Below are 16808 nucleotides of genomic sequence, written 5' to 3'. Positions count from 1 at the left end.
CGTTTCCCTATTGAAAGTAACGAAGTGGACGAACAAAGCCAGCAGAAAGGCAAGCAAAGCTAGGAACGATATGTGAGGATAGGTGTAAATGGATGAGGCTGCCTGCCTTATTTGTGGCTTAAACTACCCAGGTGATCGCGTCGGCGTCTCAGCCTAGACGGATGTCATTGGCTGAACCAGGCTGGCTGAGGCTAAGCCGCCAAATGTAGTCAGGCTAAACGATAGTGGTAGTCCTGGTAATGGTGGCGGTAGAATATGATTGTGTGCGATTCTATGGCCGGAGGGTACGCAGTGCTACGCTAGTCGGTGCGTAAATCATGAATTGTTCGTTCAGGTTCACCAATGGCTCTCCGTCGTCCTCCGGATGTCGTCGGCAGCCTGGCACAGTTCGACGAGGTAGTAGGCTAGCCAGGCGCGTAGGTCCAGAGAAGGTAGCAAGCGGCTGGCGTAGTAGAAAAGTGACATCTATTAGCACATCAATCGGCCAACGGGGATCATTCGTGAGTTATGGCGGGAGGCTTCCAATGACGTAACGATAAATAGCTGTTAGGCGTTACGTTGCAGCTGTTGAATCTGACTTTGCCTTATGATGGTGGTAGTAGTACCCTGTCACCTTTTTAACAACATCAAACGTCAGCTGGCAGGCACATAGTGCGTTTATCCTAAACAGGACAGGAGGATAAGGTCAAAGCTGGGAGACATTGTACTTTTTTAGCAGCAATGTACAGGCATATCGTGCCAGAATAGATTTACTTGAGGCTTTCCTTCAATATTACGCTATTCTATAGTAAAAGTGGGAAAATCCTAGCATGCTTGAATTGGGATTGCAATTCTAGCACGATGCCACTTCGGCGCATAAGCAATGTTCGGAAGGTATTCGTGAAGCAGGGATGCGTGATCGTTTGCAATAAACCAGAGCGACAAAGACGGGTATTATAAAGCGTCGTAAGTGTATTTCTTCTGGAAAAGTTTATTATACGAGTAAGCTTACACTAATTAGTATCACCAGTACAGCTGTAACCAAATAATCTTCCGTGATGATCTTAGGCCTGCTAATCTTAAGAACACGTTGTGGTCGAGGTTCAAATCCGGGAGCAGACACACTTCATTTTGTGTTGGAAGCTAGCTGTTTGATGGAATGCCAGACATAAAACTCGAAATGTAGAGGTTTCCATGATGAAACCAGGTATATTTATTTTTTTTCTAAATTGTCATTTCTTAATTGCTGGCCACTTCGTGACCTGCTGTAAAGTATGTCTGACCAATTTACCCTCTCCCCATCACCTTATACACTGCCTTACAAATTACTACATAAGTTAATTTCTACTACTAAAAAGACGTTAGGTATTGTACATACAATATTGATAAGTAAACTAATAATAGAAGCAGATCATATCATTGTAAACGAATTACAGGCGGACGAGTTACTGCTACTGGCAGGCAGTGCTCAAACTGAAGGTTAACTATCATTTACGGTTCTTAACGGCTATTTATTTGATGGCTGTTGCCTGTAAAACATCCATGGCTTGACATTCGGTACGAAAACTAGAATTTTATATGTGGCGAATATTATGTGGTCGCACTGACTTAGCAGCGTTCCGGTATTTCCAGACATAAACCGAAGTTGTTTTAGAGGAATTTTAACAATAGCAGTATAAGACCAGAAATAAGCGGTATAAATCAGTCATTCGTTGGTATTCTTCAAGTCCAGTAAAAAAAAAAAACACAATTAACACTCCAGTAGCCCATCATCATTTCGTCCTAGCACCTAACTGTCGTCTGAGTTGCCCCTGTTCCGACGATCCTATCTACTACTATACGCTACTAGTCGAAGCTAAACATTTAATAGCAGCGTATTGTTGACATTTTGGCATTGACGTTCTCATAAAGAGAAGAGAAAATTCTACGGTATATCTCTATTCAATCAATATTTATTTGAGTTTTAAGCAATAGCATTTTTAGTTCTGCCTCATTTTAAAATATGTGTATGTGTATAGTCAAATAATTTTGCTAAAAGTCATGCTTTCCTCTATTCATCGAGCGGAATAGCATGACATAAGGTTATAACGAGCATAAACAAACAAATTTATACATACACAAAATTTATTTAAGCATGTACAACCTAAACACTGCAAGTCATGGAGCAACGGGAACGAATATCCTCCATGTAGAGTCAAAAATAATAAGAAATTTTGTAGAACTTCATTGTACAAACCACAATGGCAGAAACCTCTTAGTACTAATACGGCAGCTAAATGCCGAACTTGTATGTGCACAGAGCGGAAATAACGATCCTAACGTAAATTTTGTATCAATGTTAGGAAAAGCTTGGCCTATTACAGTGTTACGATAAGGCTATATTTTGTAATGCAGTTCCTATTCAACAAGTCCGTCATCTCGTATCCAGGCAAGCCGCCTGTAAACAGGCCGTCTAAATGTTGGGGATGCCCTAAGAAAGCATTCTGTTGTTACTTAATGTATGAAGTGTGTTGTGCAATATAAAAAAAAAACACATAACAAAAACGTCTCTTAGCTTTAATATAATGAACGACCTCATTAATTGATTTTCGATATCATAAATGACATCTACTAGTTATAGATTAAACAGATTGCGTGTCCTATTCGTAAGAAATCTCTATGTACTTATTGGGAACGAAGCTACGCAACGACGCGAGAAAATATTGTTGTAACTCTTGCCGTTTTTACGATAACGTTTTTTCTTCACCGCAGACTTGGGCCGCAGAACTTCAGCGAAGCTGTCTAATGATTCTCTAACGGTTTGAAGCTGGGAACGCCGACAGGAATGCTAACAGGCAGCTTTGTGTAAGTGATATGGATTCTGCTCCTACATATATTCCGCGACTTCTGACGGGCACTTGCCTTCAGTGGAGCACAATTAGCGCAGTGACGATTCATTACGTGTTTTCCATCATCGGAGTTTTGAGCACGCATTTCATGTCCAATATTTCTGCCATGCCAAAAGGCTCAGAGTCGCATTAAAAAGCAGGAAATGGTCATGTGCTCCACCGTTCACATAAGATTGAACCCTAAGATTTTTGTGATGCCTTTTCGCTGTTGCCTGGCTTGGATTCATTTACAGCATGACCAACGTAACCATGTCGGAGTTACAAGTCTGCGTTTAGTCAAGAGCAGCAGCGAAAGAAGGAAAGCGATAGACGATAAAAGTATGCATTTCAAACAATGAAAGCATATATTGGGTAAATGTTGTATCTTTTCCATAGTTTTTGGCTGCATACCCATAGTTGTTTTCTTCATCGCGTAGTATAGACCAGCATAGGGCATTAGTGATCTGTTGTAAAATTCATTTTAGTATAATTTAACGTTGCCTAACTTTTACGTTTAGTTTGCCGCGTTGATATCTCATCGGTGATTTAATCGACATCAGTGTCACATCTATGAATACGACGCCATGACCTGCAAAAGTCATTATACTAGCCTACCTATGGCAATATGGCACAATAAAGGATCCAAACGCTACACAATTCGCTAAGACACTGACTCACAGATCTTGCAATTCGAGGCTTTTTTGCTCCTTTTTGTCATGAAGCATACTTTATATTGTAGTACGAGTGTATGACGCACAGACATAGTTTGGTGTTGAATGTCGATAGCTGATGTTTATTTTGCATAACTTTAGCAATGAAGATTAAAGAAGCAAAGTTTCTATCCAGCTACCTAATGCCGCTAATGTGTTCCGTTGTCTTACGAGTTGGCTCACGATTGTCCGGCCTATTTAAGGACGGTAAGTCAGCTACCCAATGCTCAGGCGGAATACTATAGCAAACATCAGCTGGCAAATAGGTATCGAGACATTATCTGGCCTTCACAACTGCAGTCTAATCGCATAATTATAATATTGATATTTTTTAGAAAAAAATAAGGAAGCAGAGAGTCACACTTGATGTTTACGTATCGTTTACCAGGTGACGTTGTGTTCATTTTAAATCGAAGTGCGCAATTGGACGATACAGGAGGAGCCATTGTGTTTAACTCTATCAGGCCCACGCAAGCACTTCGAAAACATAGTATATTTCTTTTATACCATAGTTACGTTGGAAACAGTAGATCGAACTTCAAAGCGAATAGGAGAACAACACCTTATTTGAGCCAATCGTATAACTTATTTTAGCGTGTAATAACATACATGAACTTAGGTTGTATTAATAACGATATTTTGTTACCAACTAGAAGGAAATATCGTTAGAAAACCTACGAATCGAAGTTCTGTCCCTGAAATGTTTCGACGCGTTACTGGATTAAGTTTTGCTCTTTAATTTCCTCTATGAGTTCCTTTGTCGGATAGTTCTGCTACGTTTCATAGCCTTGGGGAGAATCGATACCTTGTGACCAACGTTTTCCAGTGGCCCGAGGTCAGGGTGATCAAAGATCAGTCTTACTATCGTAACTTTCACATTTCGGAAAGTTTCTACAGTATGTGTAATGTGTCACATTTGATTTGCCCACAAATAACACAGTCTTCGTTGGTTGATCGCAAACGGCTGTCAGTCTCATTTTTGTTTCCTATGCTACAAGCAGCCGACATATTGGAATACTGGCGAGGGAACAAGAACATTCCTAGGCAAGTATTCATCAGTATCTGTGTAAAATGTTACACTTTTTACTACTATAACTAGCATTTATGTTTTACTGAAATATATATATATATATAATTGATTTGTTTCTCCTGAAGTCGTTGACTTGCTGGTCTAAAAGGATTAATAAATTTTTCTTCTTTGTCTCATTATACATATTTCTCTGATAATCCAACAATGTATATTCTTACGAAATCTATCTCTCGTCTACCGCTTACTGGCTGTAACTTGAAATCTCACGCTCACCAGTATACTTATAATATTTTGAGTTTTGTGCCTGACGCTGACGCTATCTATTTCATCAGATGGCTGGTTTTCAGCACAAAACGGATTCTGTCTTCATCCGAACCCAGACTGGCACGTGTGCCTAAGATTTGTGGGCCTACGTGTTACCCAGTCATTTATCACAATGTCATCTGAGTACGCTCTCTCAGAATATCGGTGACCTGCTACATAGACTATACATCAGCAGATTAATAAAAGATCGCTTTAAAATCATTATAAAAATATTAGGGACGGCTTTTTTTCAGTAGACAAAGATATATAACAGCACTCTACAAATAAATTGAAGCATACGATTCTGTCAAACAGAAGCAAAAACTTCTTTTTATAAATATTTTGCATTGCAGCTTATAATACTAGAAGAAGGAGAAAATAAAGGCGGCAACAACAAAAAAAGCCCTAAAATGCTTTGGCTGCCATGTTTGATGCTAGTATAACGATTTCTATGGGCCTTTTACGGTGCTCAAGCTACGGGTGCTATTCTGACATACTGGGACGAACAGTAGCTCTCGGCGTCCCTTGTAATTTAACGGAAGACACATTGTTTCACTAATTTTTGTGCTTCAATTCAGCTTCGCACGTATATGTGATTTCTATTCAGAACTATTCTGTTGTTCCCAACCACTTAAAGATGTTGCGAACCAACCATGACACATTTCTCGTTACTGTTTTTCCTCAATATGTGGACTAATAAACACTTCCGTCTCTGCGTATGCTCGTAAAATAAAGCTAAATGACGATTATCGTCTAATAAAGAACCAATCTTTTTCGCGAATTTACGAACCGTTTGTTGGCCATGGCTTTTCAGTAGAATTTCGAGACAATCCGCATAGAGGCAAGAGGGTGCACCCGAGCAAAAGGCTGTACGTGCCACTGGTTTGTTGAGCTGTTTTGGGGACGGTTTTGCGGTTGGCACAGCGTTAAGAAAAATAGTTGCTAAAAATGCAATTTCACCATATAGAACATTGGATTTTGAAGCGGTAAAGTCTTGCATTTTTTTTTTTCTACGAATTATGTAGACCGATAGAAAAGACCAGGAGCATTTGAATGGTTTGTTGAATTGAGCCATTAGAGAGAATCGCGGCAAAAAACACGCGTTTCAAAAGGCACAGTGAAACTTGCTGTCAGTCTAATAGATAGAAACCTGTACCACCTTGATCTTTATGGGGTGTCCTCTTTGTGCATCTGAGATATTTATCTTTTTGTGCTTCTTCTGGGATATTGCTGACGTGTGCTTCTTCAGCCGTTTCCTGTTACAGTGGCAACGTCAATCTGAGGTCCGACTAATGGATGAATTACTTTATGAATAGCCTGAACGAGTGCTTTTCCATATATGTACAACGAAATGTCTCAATGGACTTCGCTAGACCATAGATAAGAAGAACTACTGCAATGAATTTCATGGCCATAGGGGCGACATAATACAACCATTCCCTGCGGGAATCTCTATGACGAGATAATCTTCTAATCAAGGGTCATTTCTGCATTTTTAGAGTCTCTCCTTACATTATGCCACTCGTTTGCGTCTTGTCCGATACCGCAGACAACTATTGTTCGTATATATGTTTATGTTTTGTCACTATGCCGATGGTATCACTTGCGGTACCTTTTGGCTTTGTAAATTCGTCAGACTCATTTTTTTTTTATCAAAGCAATGCAAGATGCACCCGTACAACTACGTGCAAATTTATATTCAAAACTTAGCTAACAAGGCTTCCTTGTGTTTGTTGCAATGAGGCGTTATGGTATCATGATTCGATGTAGCGCTTATATTGGATGGTACTGCGTATAGGCTTCTACAATATATTCCGAAAAGCAGGTTTTGACGCCACTCTGTGACATTACAAAGAGTCAGTTTAGTACGTGAGTACTTCATTATGTGAAGAATGACATATGATTGATTTCACAGTAAGAAAGGGACAAGAATAACAAATATAGGGAATAGATCTGAAACCGTAATGAAGCCATCGCCTCCTGCCTTTTCCACTAGCAGGCGTTGACTGTAGGCTACTGATTAGAGCACAGGGCATACGTAATATGATTATTATTCTTCTTTGGATGAGAACGGAAAAAGGCATCGAAGCGCTGCTATCTTGTCGTTTTCCGTTTAGCTTCGTCGGTGAGGCTTCAAGCCACAATCAATCAGTGTAGACGATCCAGCGACGCAGTTGAAGCGTCTGCCGCCATGTCTGTGGCGGTAGAGGTTTTGGATGGCGCACACGAAGTTGATCCCTGTTCTTCCTTAGAATTCAGAATTTTTTTCTGTCGAAAGAGAATCCTCTGACACAGAGCACTTTGCACGGCACACAATCTGCGATTTCTTCGACTATTCCGTATTCATCTCAGGGCTGAAGAAACGAATCGGGGTCGGGTAGTTTCCTTCACCTCGTGGTCCTTGCTCTTCACATTGTCTGGTGACCTGATTTTGTAATTGGCTTAACGAGCTTTGCGGTAAAGGACAAGAAGGCTTGCATTCGTTGGGAAACAAGCGAAAGGGAAAATAAAGAGTGTGATGGAGATGGAGAAGGAAAGAGATTTCGTGAGAGACAAATATCGAAGTGGTCTTGGCACTAACAATATGGTAAGTCTCATAGATATATATAGATATACATGCGCACACACATACAAGTACAAATGCACTGTTTCACTGTGAGGCATCATCTATTTATTACATGCAGCCCAGCGGGTGAAGTCGATTCCTTGAAGAAAACCACAGACCCAGTAGCGTCCGCATTTCGATCGAGTATTCAGAGAGCGATGCGTAAACCGGGTCTTTGTGTTCGAGACGTTCGCGTATCGTATTGCGCTTTCTTATGAGCCTTTATTTATGCACCCATTCAGATGCAATTGGTATAGCCAATCTACAGTTAGTCTCGTTGCGTTTTCTTCCCAAACATCAGCTCTAAGTTTTTTTTTTTGGGAAAAGTGCTGCTTTTGTTGAAATTTAGGTGGCCGAATTTCTGAGAACGCTCACAGTCATAGGATTTGTTAAATTAAAATCATTTAACGATTCTGTCGTTAGGCGTTTGATTCTACAATTGCCACCTGAAGGATTTCTGTCAGTATGCATATATATATATATATATATATATATATATCTGCAATATTGGCACTCAATAGAAAGGTGTACTATGTATCGGGCTAAATAGAGCGAGTGATCACAATAAATCAACGTTTAATTTGTCAGTGTGTTCGACATACCATTTCTAGATGTTGTAGAGTGAAAACAGAAGTTCGGAGCACTGCAGATAAAAGCCGGCGTAGAACGAAAAATCGTTAAGCATGAAACAGCAAGCATGGAAAATTACGCTAGTCCAAAGGGAACGGGATGACAAAGCTCTGATGGTTTCAGTTAAAAACACTTGACGCTAAACGAAGCGTGAATTATTCCCAAAAAAATAGTTTGAAACAAAGCACGTTTTTCATGATAATAATAGTACCAATGTATAACAGAGTCAACAAAAGATCAATGGATAAAATATTACAAAGTGAGCATTCAAATAAAGACGCTTGTAATATAATGCTTGGGTAAAGATGTAGAATAGAATATTAGTTATGAACTTATACTTACAGAGGATTGTAGGTCGCTTTATTTAGGCCCGTATCCAAACTCCACAATAAATTCATTTTCACAACATTGCTATGATCCATTGGCGCATTCACGATGCTCATTTAAAAGTGTACAGCCACGACCTGACTCTAAAAGATGTCGAATTTCTTGTTAACATGTGACATGGAATTATTAAGAAGACCGTTTGCTATAAAGATCGTTTTCTCGTCTAGGAGTGGAAGCCATTTCTGAAGCTATACATGAGTTTTGAACAGAACTTCGTTGAACAGAAAAAAAACGTGCAACACACTCACAGTTGACCTTACGAAAGCATTTAACGAACTGGTAAAATTCAGCAAAAATGAATGCAGAAGCTGTGGAAAACTATTCCCTGCCAGTTTACCTGAAGTGTTCATTAACAAATTTCCACAACCGGGACTGAGCATCTCCTGCAACAGCTTCATTTGCAAAAGGAAACAACTGCAGATAGATGAAGACATTGTTTAAACGATTGGTATCAGCATAATCATTATAGAAATCTCTATGGGCTACTTCTGAAGATAATGGGCTTACTATTTAGATTTTTACTGTGATACTTTAGAGCTTCTTTACATATTATACCAGTGACGCGGGTATGTGCTTACCGTGCTACGTCTACCTTTTTTAGTTCAGTGGGCTTTTTTGCCCACTGACTGCATCGATATTCCATTTAGTTCTAAAGAGAACAAGCAGGGTCTACATAATAAGTTTTATCCAAGCTGCAAGTCAAATCCACCCTCACTTTTGACCTGCCTACGGATTTCAGTCAAGCGGCCCAGACGAGTAAGGGGTCCCGTTACTATCGGTCCCACTTGCGGTTTTTGACCTAATCAAATGTTTGTTTGGTTGACTGTTTCCCTTGTGCGATACACAGGGTTTTCCCCGCACTACGATGACTCTATGATAGCTCATTTAAAAGGGGTCTTTCTTGTATGGTCGGATTCACAAACTACTTCTACATCCCTCCGATACCTGCCATGGTACTCCCGCTTTTCAAGCCGATCCACCGTTACTTTTGCAGAAGTCGATAAGTAACTTTCGACTTTGAATTGCTTCATTTCTTGTGTCGTCTTTTTTTGTGCTTATTTGATTTGTTCTACTGCAAGAACTATTAGAATAACTATAGCCCTGGCCGTGACCGGCACATCCATTGACTGAGCTAAACACAGATTCAAATTCAGCGAATTAAAGAGGCTCCCTCCCTTCGTGCTTTCGACAACTAAACGCATTCAGCGAAGCTCCTGGTTTGAAAGGTAAAGCACAAAGGGATCATACAGAAATAGAAGGCACAGTCTTTTTTCGCGCTCTGTGAAGGTAAGACCGCGTAATGTTCAGCACATCAATTCATCAATGCGAAATTAGCCATGTAATAGCGCAATTTCCAGCTGAAGGATATGAACTATTGCGTCGAGGCGGGCCTCGAAATTATTTCGTGTGTCGTATTTAACTATGTAAAAGAAGATGGGTACGGGAAAGCAATATTCAAACCTACTAAAGCTTGCAAAACTGTTCTTCATTATGTGATTAATGAACTTCTAAGGGCCAACTACAGTATGTTACGGAGGGATCATTTAAAGTAAATTCAAGTAAAATCCAATCTTCGCTTACAAACATGCCGGGCTACTGCACATTTGTGAGTCAGGATAAATGATCTAGATTGTTTTGAGCGAAATTGCATGACTGGATGATATCGAGAGCTTAGTCACTAAACCCTGACCACGTGCGCATAGCCTGAATAGTCTCTGGCCTGTCGTAGCCGTTATGGCGCTTTGATCTAGGCTTACCTTTTGAACCCGATAGTTCGACTGACGACAAGCAATGGTACCGTTTTCTTCGCTCTGTTTGGTCCTGTTGAAGCAAAAGGAATTACTCTACATTTTTAATTTGGCATCGGTAGTACCTGTATTTACTGGCCTTTTCAATATCTTTCGTGACGCGAATGAACTTCAAAATCAAATACACATTCCATCAGCACGGGGACATAACTGTGAACTTCCTCGAAAACCCTTGAAAAGTTTTTGTCTGCAAATCAAGTACGCGAACCCTACAAAGCTTTTTGAGAAAATGACAACTCACTATACGTTTATAGATTTTACTTGATTAGTACGTGTACCTAATGTTTTTTTTGTTATCATTGCCATCTTACCGCTCGAAATTTCTGCTTTTAATGCTTATATCATGTATGCACGATGTGCCTTAGAAGAACCGACGACTCGATCGAGTACATACAGATAAGGAATGTTCACATATATCCGTTGTGCAATTGGGGTACTCATCGAAAAACAGCATAGCACGCTTTAAAAAATAGCTGTGAAGTGTTGACTCGTGGGCGTTCCTAGATGCTACAGATCCTAGATAATATGCCCATTAATTACTGATGTTTCTTCATGTACAGTTGAGTCGAATAAAGCTAAAGCCTTTAAGTGACCTAAGATGCCAGCTCTGGAACGGCTGTACAACTGTATGCAATTAACGTATACGTAATAAACGTATAACGTATTCAAAATTTATATTTAAAAAAGGTTCAATCAATGTATTCAAAAGTCCAATTATTACCTCGTTAATAGACTTGGCTTAAAATCGACGCATACAACAGCGTCTTTATTAAGTGTAACAAGACAAAGACTTTTCTCTGTTTCAGCCTTCATTTACGATTCAAATATCATTGGAAAACGGCATTATACTTGAATAGAAGTTAGTCCTTTCGGCTTGGCAAACATGTGCTTAGCAAGGCCATTCGACCTAAGTACGACAGCGTCGACGGTTTACTTGGGCCTATAGCATATAAACCGTTATGTTTGCACGAGGGTCCCAACTTAGCGGTGTATCAACAAGCTCAGTGAACTACGAGCCTCGCTATCTCAACGAATCAACATATCAATATACAGCGTGGCCAAAGACTAGCAAATGAAAGTTATTCCTGAAACTACAGATTTATACAGGTACAGCTCTTAGCTATGATGTAATTATAATTTTGCACGTGTTGTAAGGAGATAATAAGTAGTAATTTAAACTAAACCCGAGGCATTATACAACACGTATATTCAGCAAAATCTGCTAAGTTAAGAAAAAAGAAACTTAGTTTTAAGCACCTGAGATGTTTGTTTAACATGCACGGTTATTTCTGAGTACGTATGGATCTTTCGAAATTTTCGCATTCAAAAAAGTGACCTAACAGAACGACTCCTTACTTCATTTTACATTCAAAAATATGCATAGACATTGAATCTCGATGCATGTTCACTGAGATTCTATATATCTAAATAGGGAAATAAATTTTACAAGGACAAGCATACCCAAGAACAATGATATACGTTGGCTGGCATATTTCACAGACTCCTGCCGCCTCCTTGCTCTAGCGGCGGGGTTATCCAACCTGAGCATATATATATGAGAGGGGAGCTAACTAGAAGCTGAACTGGCCATAGGCACAGGACGTCAGCCGCAGCAAGTCAGATTTATTGAGCTGAGATCGGCAGGCGAACTGACGAACGCTCGGGTCGGATTCATGCGAAGCTGTCGGAGAAGCCGACCGTAGTAGTTCACGGGTAGCGTCCGTGACCGGCTCATCGTAGGAAACATAGGAATCAGACTGTAGTAGCAACGAAGAAAAGCGCCACTGCCTCTTCCAGTCTGCCGCCTCGTAGGAATCTCAGACTCTGACTTCGCTGTGCGATCGGTTTCGTCCTAGTGCCATAGCACGAACTCATATCACAGGTTTGGCCTGCACCTTGGACCTGAGCTTCTTTGCCTTTCGCCATAGTTGGTAGGCCAAACGAATGATTCCACAAACACTCCAAATATCCCCAAGTAATGCTCTGTCTTGCCTTTTCCTATCGCGGGGCTAACCGCTTATCCAGGAGAGAAATAGTTTCGACGTCTGTTCAACAGACCCTGACTGTGCTTTCGCTCGTAAACAGAACGCCATCTGCCACCGACGGCAGATTCACTATCTACCACGATGGCCTCTCGTCTGCTCCTGTGTACACGTGTTGCGCTCTGACTTCCGATTCTAAGACGCACACGGTCAAACAAAAAGAAGAAATGCTGATACTGCTATTGCTGGCTATTCAATGCTTAATCATTGTACCTGGCTTCCTGCAACCTGTTCTCTCAACTTTGTTCTGGCGATTCGTTCTTTGCTTTACCCTCGCTCACATCGCAGACTTCTCGCACTTTCCGCAGTACTTCTTAATACCTAGAAATTAATCGAGTGTATGGTAAATCAGCGTTTCTGGGGGCAGCGTTGCGGCTAATCATGGACACGAGTAGGGCAGTGCCACTATGCCTTTAATCATTAGCTAAGGATAAGTGTATAGGGCAGTGTCTATTCTCGAATCAATAGGCTAAACCATAGAAATATTAAATTATCGAAACATTAAAAAACTGTACAAATCGCATAACATAATATAGGTTCTTAAAGCAAGCAACGTTTAATTTATCTAATATTTCTTTCGAAGGAAAGAAAGGTTTATTCAATCTTTATCTATAATAAAATTTTCAGGAACGTTATCTCCAACCCGGATCTGTTCTGCAGGCAGCGATCATAGAAACCTATTGCGTAGTTTCTCTCAATTGCGAGGCAATTACGGCCTATTACGTAATTAAATATAGCTGGTTCTATGTCAGTATTCCCATAAATCGACTGCTTTCTGGCAATCAATGTTTTTTTGAAGAAGAATGTTCGTACTTTATGCAATCTGACCTGGTTGGTTTGATCTAGCCGGTGACTTTGTTGTATTGCTTGGAAGAGCGAAGAACAAAAGGAATGCGCTGATCGGAGATATTTGATAGAGGGACTCACCGGGTGTATAATTGTTTATGCTTTGCTCTCTTAAGTTATCGCCTACGTTTATCATCCGCCTTCTCGCAATGTCTTGAGCAGGCGGGAGTTGGTATGTCGTCTCATTTCGTCCCAAAAATTCGCAGTATAATGCAGTTCCGCGTTCTGCCATGAGATCAGAAGGGCCCACATTACTCGATCAAGCAATCTGCCTTAGGCAGTGGCATTAGCCGTGCACCATATTTGGAATCGGCGGACAATAAACTTCTAGCTAGCCAAATATTGTCCGCTTGTGTTGTATAAATCGGCGATTTTGAACAAGCACCGTTGTAACGTGGGCAAACGACTTTCTAGAAAGTAGGAAAGAAGATCGTCCTTCCTGCTTGTAGTTGGTTGTTGAAAGCAAAAAGCATGTGGCATTATTGCTTAGTAGACAGTATATTGTGTTGGTAAACGACTTTTCGACCGTCTGTTGGATTACCCCATTCCGAGTTCTGGTCGCCTATGATAAGCAACGACCATTGTAAAGATTCATTCCCAAGTGGATTTCGCATGAACAAGCCTATCAAGGGCGACCTAATCTAAAGTTTGTATGTAGTTTTTGCTTCCCTCTCTCTCTTTCTCTCTCTCTCTCTCTCTCCTCCCATTCTGCTCTCCTCTCCACGATACCAGCTATAATATCGACCGACAGCTCTTGATTTCAATCTTGGTACCGTATCGGTTATGAGAACGTACTTTTGAAACGAAGAGAACCAAAATCCCGTTCACTCAAACGGATATCGTGTCAGGGAGCTTCTCCAGGGGTCATCTGACTTTCACATACATGCACAATCATGCGCCAGTTGAACGACAGATCTTATCAGGGGAGAACTGAGATAGACGGATGCGCAATGCATCTTAGCCGCATATGATTTTCTTATGAGCAACGCAAGACACGACCGATTACTGAAGTGCTATGATACGTGTATACGTAGATCTGAAAGACCCAGTGTTAGGTCGCAGTTCGCAATCGTGTGCCCATGAAATGCTTCGATCGTATTATATATTACAATATATTCTGATTTGTTGTACGGTGCGACGTAACGTCCTAATGTTACAGTGATGTGCAATAAAGGAGTACTATTTAATGTCTTCAGTAGGTAAATGTTTGCTTAGGACTCAAGATTGCTTTTTAATTGATTCACATAGAGACATTGATTTTCGCATTTTTTACGCTATTTTTAACGTTCGTTACAGAAGTTTTGCATTGGTTGTAGAGAACCATGCACATAAAAGATACTAGAGGGCAATTTTCGGTGGACTAAATATTGATACAAGCTGTCTGGTGTACGCTTCTGGCTATTTTTTTCAAACATTTAACATAGAAACTCCCTGCTACATGAATTGCTCTTGCAATGGCTGAGCAGTTATGCTGAGTATTCGATGGCCTAAAATGTTACCGACAGACATGTTCTGGAGGAAAAGACCAACTTAGTTCGTCAACAAACGCCTGTGGTTGTGTGTAGACTCTGGATAAAAGGGCTGTGAATTTAGGTTATAGCAGCTATTATCTGAAGCGGTGATGCTTTTTTTATTGTACCACAAGAGATCCCGAGTTCAGACAGATCTTACTATCTGAAAAAAGAGAACATTCGGAGTATACAACCATAGTTAAGGCGATCATTGCATGCACTTTCTATTGTTAATGATAATGTCATATAAAACACTGAAATAAATTTATTGCGAAGTCGCCTGTTCTATAGCTTTGCGCATTCGCACCTTTTGTAAATAAAGCCCGTATTCTAACCCAGTGAATTACGTACAAATCTAGCCCGATTCGTAAGCTTGATTTTATAAGGTCAACTGTTAATTTTCTAGTCATGCTGATATATCAATTACGGATTTAATAACCGACTACATCTTATATTAATGCGGTATCGTTAGTTGCGCAAAAATATTATTGGAATATTTTCCGGAAATCACCAACGACTGCAGTTCGGTTGAACACAGAACGGCTGATTTTTCTATATTTATAGTGCATCTTCTTCTGTCTACCAATTTGTGCTAGAAGCCTTTCAACAAATCGTTTTCTAGCATGCTTGTATTTATCGATTGTGAGTGAGAAACGGGGCCCTCGAAATTAGAACTGGGCCTCAAGATTTTGCTGAACAGTGAACTGTTCGAAGGACCCTGATGTGGAACCCGTAATAGCGTAGAGCCGCCATCTTTTTTTTTACACTAATTAGCCCGCTTAATATAGCAATGCTTCATAACATGGAATCGTTTCCTTATCATGCATATATGTATTTCAGCACTTAGCTTAGGCCTCACGGGCCCATTTTTGGTTACAGCCTTTTCTCCGCTCTACCGAACAACGAGCGGTTTTTTGCGTATACCTCAGGGAGATATATGTATTTCGATGGTCAGATAACGCTTCATATATATATATGGATGAACCTTAGCTAAAAATATATGGAGTAGGTGTGATTGTGCTAGGTCTCACTGTAGACGCTTAGTGAAAACTGTATGTACCGAGCTAACAGCATCCCCCTAGCCACATAATTTTAACTAAAAACACAGCTCCAATGTTTACATTGCTTTCTCATCACAACTACTTCTACTAGAACATGTGCAAATGAATAAATAAGCTTTACTATTCCCAACACGCACGTTTATTTTACCAGTGTCATTACTGTGCCTCATAGAGGATGATCAGCTGTAGTATACTAATTTATTTAGTTTACAACGTCATAAGTAATCCTCAAATATGGTACCCTGGCATGAGGGTAAGTAGTTAGCACTTGCAGAAATTACTAGTAAATCCGGACCGAACAGAGCAAAGGTTTTGCGCCCTGCCCACATTCGCACTATTCCAAAGTGTTCCGCGTCGACACGGTCGCGTTCTTCAGATGCTTTATCGTTTGAACACTCTCTACTCAGTCTTAGTTTTTTTGCTGGTACGTCGTCATTGCTTGTTGTCAACAGCAACGCTTTACCATTTTACAAGATTACACCCCCGAGTAAACCCCCCGAGCCAAAACCAGTACAGAACGAAGAGAAAAGCAAAATTGAGACGAACAGAGGCATCGAAGCAGTCATCAGGTGAGAATTTACTATCTGAGCGGCAAGGAAGAACACAAAAGCACCACTCAAACTCTTGCTTTCGCGTGTGAGATACACAGGTGTCGTGGCCTATTTCGAAAATTTTGTGGTAATATGGCAATCAGACCACGAATGCGCTATGACACTGTCTGGAAACGCGTCGCAGAGAGGACTGCATGACCCTTTACCATCTGTACCGGCTTGAATGTCTTCAACTAGCATCGTGAGCTCAAACCCTTTATGAGGTAATGCCATTTTCGATGCTTCTGAGGTCGTCAAAGATTCGTCATGCAGGCAGATTTAAATCGCATTGAAATTTGTCTATCTGTTCCAAGAACGTACGGCTGTTAAACCGAACCGTTTGGCTGTTGAGGTGTTTGCGAGAGCTGTTTAGGTTACCGTCAGGTTGACGCCACTATTGGTAAATGCAATTTCGTCATTCAGCGCTTCGTTCATCATA

General features: G+C 40.5%; 1 long non-coding RNA gene across 1 annotated transcript; it reads right to left on the bottom strand.

Annotated features, from left to right (window-relative positions):
- Positions 1-8085: 8085 nt before the first annotated feature.
- On the bottom strand, positions 8086-10333 carry LOC147758953 (uncharacterized). Its single transcript, XR_015319554.1, has 3 exons — positions 10269-10333; positions 8467-8594; positions 8086-8137 (listed from the first exon to the last, which is right to left on the bottom strand). It is a non-coding gene; the product is annotated as an uncharacterized LOC147758953 (long non-coding RNA).
- Positions 10334-16808: the final 6475 nt, after the last annotated feature.

Source organism: Varroa destructor, unplaced genomic scaffold (genome assembly GCF_002443255.2).
Source record: "Varroa destructor unplaced genomic scaffold, Vdes_3.0 BEIS01000001.1, whole genome shotgun sequence".
In the NCBI taxonomy this organism is placed as follows: Eukaryota; Metazoa; Arthropoda; class Arachnida; order Mesostigmata; family Varroidae; genus Varroa; species Varroa destructor.
Note: the sequence above shows the minus strand (reverse complement) of the source record. Positions and strands in the feature narration are given on the sequence as shown.